General features: G+C 45.2%; 1 non-coding gene across 1 annotated transcript; it reads right to left on the minus strand.

Annotated features, from left to right (window-relative positions):
• Nucleotides 1–2,543: 2,543 nt before the first annotated feature.
• On the minus strand, nucleotides 2,544–2,675 carry LOC115486190. Its single transcript, XR_003954796.1, has one exon. It is a non-coding gene; the product is annotated as a small nucleolar RNA SNORA17 (small nucleolar RNA).
• Nucleotides 2,676–8,102: the final 5,427 nt, after the last annotated feature.

The raw sequence follows: 8,102 nt of genomic DNA on the forward strand, positions 1-8,102 counted from the left end.
CTGTGACTCCCAGTTCAGGGGATCAAATGCCTCCCTCTGGCTTTTGTGGGCACCAAATATGTGAGCTGTACACACACACACACACACACACACACACACACACACTCAGGCAAAACACTCAGGCAAAACACTCAAACATAAAAATAAACTAAATACATCCTTAAAAAAGAAGTAAAAAGAATGTAACATTTTAAAACGTCTTTTTCAAAGATTTATTTATTATTATATGTAAGTACATGGTAGCTGTCTTCAGACACACCAGAAGAGGGTGTCAGGTCTCATTATTGATGGTTGTGAGCCACCATGTGGTTTCTGGGAGTTGAATTCAGGACTTTTGGAAGAGCAGTCAGTGCTCTTAACCGCTGAGCCACCTCTCCAGCCCCATTTTTTTTTTTTTTTTTTTTTTTGGTTTTTCGAGACAGGGTGTAGCCTGTATAGCCCTGGCTGTCCTGGAACTCACTCTGTAGACCAGGCTGGCCTCAAACTCAGAAATCCACCTGCCTCTGCCTCCCAAGTGCTGGGATTAAAGGTGTGCACCACCACGCCCTGCTTTTTTTTTTTTTTTAACTTTTTATTGGTTCTTTGTGAACCTCACATCAGGCACCCCAATCCCACTCATGTTCCCCTCCGTCTGCCCCCCACCTTTGCAACCTCCCCCACAACAGAGGAAACAAAAAAAAAATCTCTTGTTGTGGAAGCTATAGTGTGTCATAGTGTCTCTCAGTGTATCCTTTTGCCTATACTTATTTGCTTGCAAATGCTCATTATGGTGAGTCACTGGTCTGGTACAAGACCTCTGGCTTTTGTTGCTCTATCAGTACTGGATCCTCACTGGGATTCGTCTCAGTTATCCTGTTGTTGCTCTGTGTTATGAAGATCCTGTAGTTTTGGATCTGTAGGACCAGCTGCTTCATGAACTCCAACAATTCATCAGTGGGGTAGATGATGGGGTAGGACAACTCAAAGCCCTGGATGTGGTCAGCCCAGTGGCTCTTCCACTCTCACTCACAGGGTTAACTTGCTAGCAACCCCTGAAACCAGCGCCAGCTCTACCCTGCTGCCCAGACGAGGTGCAGGGCCCTCTCTTCCAAGCATTGCAGCTGGTACCGGTTCTCCCACTCCCATGACTTCAGAGCCAGCTTTCCCACCTGCCATAGATGGTGAGGAATGAGGAGGGGAGGAGGGCATCTCTCCCTCATCTGTGCCATTGCCCAGCAGGCAGGCAGGAGGCAGGGCTCCTCTGCATTCACATCCTCAGGCTGGCTCATCTGCAACCCTCACAGTAGGGCCAGCTCTTCTGCCTGCCGCAGGTGACACAGGGTGAAGCGAGGCATCTCTCCCTCAACTATGTCACGGCACAGCTGACAAGTAGTGGGGCCAGCAATCCCATGCTCACACCCCTGGCACCATCTCCCGTGTATCCTCACCAGCAGGATCAGCTCTACTGCGCTGCCCACGCAAGGTGTAGGGCTCACTCTCCTGAGTGCTTCCCCCGGTGAGGAGTAGGGCCAGTTCTCCTGCTCTCATGACCCCAGGGCCACGTCTCCTGCCTGCTGAAGGTGGTAAGGGAGGAGAAGGGCATCTCTTCCTTGTCCATGCCACCGTAGAGGAGATGAGCGATAGGGACAGATCTCCCATGCTTGTGTCCTTGAGGTCAGCTCACCAATAACTCCTGCAATGCGTAGGTTCTGATCTCCAGAGTAGTGCAGATGGCTAGGGGTGGGGTCAGCTCTTCTGCTCTTCTGCCTCCAGGGACAACTCTCGCATGATGCCCAGGTGAAGGTAGGGGCAGTTCTGCACAGCCCTCAAACATCACCGTGTCACTGGGCAGCAGCCTAGACTTGGGATGTCTGCCTGGCTATTGGTGGTAACAGAACCCTGCTGCTGCAGTACCATGAACCCAGACATGGCCCCTGGAGGCAGCACTGGCTAGGACCCCACCATGGTCCCAGGAGGCATCACTGGCTACTCACACCAGCCTGATCCTCACTACCCTCAAGTCTCCAGTTCTGTCTCTCTTCATTGCACACATCCTTCCATTTCTCTTTCTCTTCCATTTCTCTACCATTTACTTGCTTCTCTTAGTGGTGCCTGGGGTCTCTGAGTGTTTGGGGTCATCTCAGGGGTGGTTTTAGAAGTGCTATGTCCCACTGGTACATTGTGGCACTAGGCAGGGGTAATCTTGACATGGTCTACCCACCTAGGCCTGCATGGTGTCAGACTGATGGTCATTTCAGGGTCGCTCGCTGTCTAGTCTGAGCCCTATGGCGCCAGTCTGGTAGTTGTCTCAGGCTTGCTCCTTGCCTAGCCTGCCTGAGTGACCCTTTGCAAGGGCCATATGTCTTAGGGGCTCACTTGGGCTCATCTGGAGCCTGCTGTTCCAGGCAGGTTTCTTCTAGTCTTCAGCTTGCTCCCTGTCCTTGGAGCCCATCTGGGTCTGCCTGGCGCTGGACTTCCATTCATCTCAGGTTAGCTTCCTGTTTGGGCCCCCTGACCCTGGACTAGTGGGTGTCTTGTGTCTTAGGATCATTTTTTTTTCAGGGAATGTTAGGCTATTGATAATTCAGAAGATCGTAGATCAGAACACTGTGCGTAGACATAGCATCTCTCCTCTCTGCCACCTACTGCTGCGCATGTGACACAGCAGTCACACCTGCAAGGCCTCTAGGGGCAGAAAATATACATATTTATTGGAGAGAAATTCAAGCTAGGGTGGCCAGAGAGGGAGGGAGGGAGGGAAGGAGGGAGGGAGAGAGAAAGAGAGAGAGAGAGAGTGAGAGAGAGTGAGAGAGAGAGAGAGAGAGAGAGAGAGAGAGAGAGAGAGAGAGAGAGAGAGAGAGAGAATACTTATTCCTTCTTTGTATGTAGAACCTGGGGGCATAAATCACCTAAGGTCATAACTAGTTGGCAACAGAGAAAATTTAAGGGATTCTACATTTGAATTCTTAGCCTAGATTTATTCTTTTACACTCCTTGAACTTCAATTAACTTTTTTTTTTTCCAGACAGGGCTTCTCTGTGTAGCCCTGGCTGTCCTGGAACTCACTTTGTAGACCAAGCTGGCCTCGAACTCAGAAATCCACCTGCCTCTGCCTCCCAAATGCTGGCATTAAAGGCGTGCACCACCACACCTGGCAACATTTTTTTTTTTCTTAAAGAAATAGTCAGACCAATAAGAGACAGCATGGTGAAGGGCTTCAAATGTGTGATAGCAAAGATGTAAGAAGACCAATTACAGCCTCAGGAACAGTGGCATCCTCTGGTTGATTCTCTCTCTCTCCTCTGGCAGTCGTCGATAGGCACAAGGCACACATGTGTACTCCCAGTGTTGAGGATGCTGGAGCTCAAGGCCAGAGTGCAGTGCCTGGTTCTAGTTACTTCCAGTAATATACCCAGTACTCCTCTCAGTACCACTAAATGTGATAGATAATGACTGTCTTCATTCTACAAATGAAAATAAGGAAGAATGGGATTATAGTACATTTTCTGCTTGCTTAATTGATTTGTTATTTTTGTGGTGCTAATGTTCAGACTCAAGTCCTTACAACTGCAGTGAGCCATACCCCCGCCACACCCTCTACATTTATCAAAAGTGTCAGAGTGGGATGAAAACTTTCAGAGATATGTTCTGAGGGTTATGGAACAATTTCTTATAATTGTATTTATCTATGTGACCGCTTTACCTGCATGTGTGTATACATACCATACACATGCCTGGTGCCCACAGATGTCTAAAGCGGCTATCAGATCCCCTAGAAATGGATTTACAGACAGTTGAGAATTACTCTGTGGGTGCTGGAGATTCAGCCCAGGTCCCCGGGAAGAACAGCAAGGCTTGTCAACCTCTGAGCCATCTTTGCAGCCTTTACTTGATCTTAAGACTATCAAACACAAGTGTCAGTCTTTTGGGAAAATAGGAAATGAGACAGAGGTAGGTTTCAGTGGTTTATTGGTATCCAGTTAATGAATTCAGCCACCTACACTGAACTGTGCCTCTAGGAGGGTGACAATTCTGGTGAGACAACCTCTGAGATTTCCCTTACGGTGCCATCAGTTGGTCCATATTGCTTTTTCCTACCAATGTGAACTCTCAAGATGGCTTTCTGTAGGTTATGCTGTCCACAATAAAGGACTGTTGCTCTATGCTAGAAACCAGATACTCATAGCCAACATTCTTCCTTACCAAAAGAAAACAACATTAAATTAAACCCTACATAACTTATCTATGATGAATTTAGTCTGGTTTTCTTTAAAGTAAAACAATGTCTATGTAGCTATTGCTATAAAGTAATTTAAAAGGTCATTTGAATAGACACAAATACAGTTCATAACCAAGCAAATAATAGAAAATTGACTTTTTGGCCAAGAGTATGAACTAAGTTATCAGTCAGGCTTGGCCTGACAATGGGATAAAATTTAGTAGATGTTCAAAGTCTGCAATATCTCAGACACTTCTGTTTGTTCTTAGAAAGGTTTTGCCACAAGTTGATTAGAATTTTTTACCTCCTAAACCCCTCCCCTTCGACCTAGTGGAGATACACATGTTCCATGCTCCAAAGGGCTGCATCTATTGGTGTGACTGCAGGAGTCATTTGGACTGGTATGGTGGGCCAGAAAAAAACACTAGCTCATGTTGCTCCAGATGCTTAGGATGTGAGGACACAGGGGACAGAGTGGGGTTTGCTGTGCTTGAGGCTGAGTTTGTAAAGCAGGAAAGCAAGAAGCAAAAGGCACGGGAGGATCAAAGCAGAAGAATCAGGACGAGAGGATGGCAAAGACACAGCCAGGCTATTTGTGAAGCTAGCTGGTAAGGGACATGGTATGAGGTCACTGTACTCTAACTTTAGAATGGCTTCAGTACCCAAAAGAAACTTGATGCCTATTGGCATCAGGCGATGCTCCCTCAGCTGCCCAGACCAGTCCTTGAGAAACACTCAATGGCTCCTTCTCTGTGTGTCAGACTAGAAGGGCCACACCAGCACATTGTAACAATGTATCATGTGATAATGTAGCGTTTCCTTTGTTCTGATTTGCTACTTGTACCCACCATAGTGTTTTCAAGGCTCTGTAGTTTGTGATGTATATTACAATTCGGTTCCTTGTTTTTCTTTTTTTGTCTTTTTTTTTTCCGACAGGATCTCAGGTAGCCCAGGGTGACCTTGAACTACTCACCTTCATTGCAGGCATCCAACGGCATGCCCATCCCATTTCTTTTTTACTGGCAAATATTCTTTTACATGGATATACACTGTTTTACATCACTAATTGGTAGGCATCAGACTTGTTTCCACTCCAGTAAAAATGAAGCTACTGTGAACACAGGTGTGCACATTTTTGTCTGTGCACATCTCAGTTGTTATAAATATATAGGAGTTGCTCAGTCGTAGACTTAATTCCACATTTGCACTGAACAATGAACTAATTACCTTATGGTTTTCAAAAGCAAGGGAGGTCATGAAAGTTGTCTGCCTGGTTGTTACACATTTGTTCATGGTAGCCCCTTCAACTGCTTTTTTATTTCTCAGACGTTTGTAGTTGTGATTTCTCTTCCACTCCCTAACCTAGTAATTCCTTGTTCTTTAAAGTAAAAGTTTTTCTGGTCTTACTGATAATTTCTAAATACTGTTTTCCTAGTCTAAGTTATATTTGTTCCTATTTGGTTTGGGATCTAGTTCGCTGTTTTGTTTTCCAGGTTCCTCTTCCTGTTTCCTCCTCTTGACCATCTTTGTCTTTTAGATCTCTTGTAGCCCAGGGAGGCCTCAAACTCAGTATGGGGATGCCTGATTCTCCTATCTCCACCCGTCAAGTGGTGGGATTACAGCTGTATACTACCATACTCACCATGGTTGTTATTATTATTATTATTATTATTATTATTATTATTACTAGCTTCTTTCATAAAAAAGGCTTAAGGAATATGTGGGAAGAGAGGGCAAAAAGGTAATAAGAGCCTGAGGAACAGGAAGACTGCTGCTGGGAAATCAAGTCTCCTGGAGATGACAGTGAAGCTGCACCCGCTGCATCTCAGCACGACGGCTGTGTAAACAGGACCTGAACACTAACAATACCAATGAATGAGGCATCGTGAAACGGGGACAATTCCATGTGTTCCCACTCTAGACAAAGACTACAGGCGACCTAAAACTGCTGGGGGTGGGGGACTTTGCCATCCTAATGGATGAGTCCCTAATTTGTTAGCCAATTCTAAGTGGTCACCCCCAAATCATTCATAAATGTAAAAGGCACACCAAATGGATTCCCAAGGTTGTATTTATACATCTATGCATTTATACATCTATAATAATAACAACAAGAAAGAAGCCATGAATTTGAGAGGGAGCAAAGAGGGGGTTGATGAAAAGAGTACAAAGAAGAAAGTGAAGGGGAGATAATGTAATGATATTCTAATTAAAAAAATAAAAAAACATTAAAATGTTTACTTTATAATTTTCTTGAGATGCAGTGCCTTTGTTAGCTAGCCTAGAACTAGCAATGCAGACCTGGCTGGCCTCAAACTCACAGAGATCCACATGCCTCTGTTTCCCAAACACATGTGACATTATACTGGGTTTGATTTTATAATTTAAAAAAAAAGTGTGTATGTGTGTCTCTTTCTGTATATGGGTGTACTGGCTGGTTTTGTGTCAACTTGACACAGGCTGGAGTTATCACAGAGAAAGGAGCTTCATTTGGGGAAATGCCTCCATGAGATCCAGCTGTAAGGCATTTTCTCAACTAGTGATCAAGTGGGGAGGTCCCCTTGTAGGTGGGACCATCCCTGGGCTGGTAGTCTTGGTTCTATAAGAGAGCAGGCTGAGCAAGCCAGGGGAAGCAAGCCAGTAAAGAACATCCCTCCATGGCTTCTGCATCAGCTCCTGCTTCCTGACCTGCTTGAGTTCCAGTCCTGACTTCCTTGGTGATGAACAGCAGTATGGAAGTGTAAGATGAATAAACCCTTTCCTCCCCAACTGCTTCTTGGTCATGATGTGTGTGCAGGAATAGAAACCCTGACTAAGACAATGGGTTTCTGAATGTGATTTTATTGTCTAATGAGGCTGACAAGGGCATCGTATGCCCTGGAGTTGGAGTTAAAGCAATTGGCAGCCACCTGATGTTGGTGCTGACACCAAACTCAGGTCCTGTTGGTGCTCTTTTTTTTTTTTTTTAAAAGATTTATTTATTATTTATGTGAGTACACTGTAGCTGACCTCAGACACACCAGAAGAGGGCATCAGATCTCATTATGGGTAGTTGTGAGCCACCATGTGGTTGCTGGGATTTGAACTCAGGATCTTCAGAAGAGCAGTCAGTGCTCTTATCCACTGAGCCATCTCGCCAGCCCCCTGTTGGTGCTCTTAACCACGAAGCATTTCTCTGGTCCCCTTTGCTAATGTCAGACAGAAGTTTAGTTCATTGAATTGATCTTTGAGATTTTATTTTATTTTATTTTATTTTACCTCTTCAAACACAGATGTTCACACATGTGCATTTCTGAGAACTCTGAGCTGTGTGTCATAAAGGTAATACTGTGAAGCAAATAATCAGGGCAGGTAACTAAAGCACATTTCCATTGGAGAAGTCTGATGACGTTTGTGAATCTTAGAATTTACCCGAGTGTAGGGTTGAGGGACTGTTAACAATTGTTTTTTGCTACTAGTTCGAAGATAAGTCTTGGGAGGTGTTACCTACCTGGTAATTTTGGCTTTCTCTGTATTCCAGGGGCCAGAAAGAATAGAATTCAGGACTCTAGGACCTGAAGAATTGGTTTCGGGGTTAAGATTAGTGGCTGCTCAATTGGGTTCCAGTCCAAGCACCCACATGGTGGCTTATAATGGTCTGAAACTCAAGTTCCAGGGCACCCAATGCCCTCTTTTTACCTCGGTGGGCACCATGCATGCACGTGCTACATATTCACACAGGCTTCCAAAACACCCATATGCATAGAGTAAAAATAAATACAATCTTAAGAAAACAAAAACAGGAATTCAGGGCTCTCCCCGCAGAAATGGAAAGGGTCAGGGTGTGTCGAGCCTGGACTGAGAGCATCTTAATCTGCTGGAGCGACCAAGTGTCATGCTCTCTCAGTGGCAAGTGAACCAGTCT

The sequence above is a fragment of the Mus musculus genome, chromosome 3, assembly GCF_000001635.26.
Source record: "Mus musculus strain C57BL/6J chromosome 3, GRCm38.p6 C57BL/6J".
NCBI classification, from domain to species: Eukaryota; Metazoa; Chordata; class Mammalia; order Rodentia; family Muridae; genus Mus; species Mus musculus.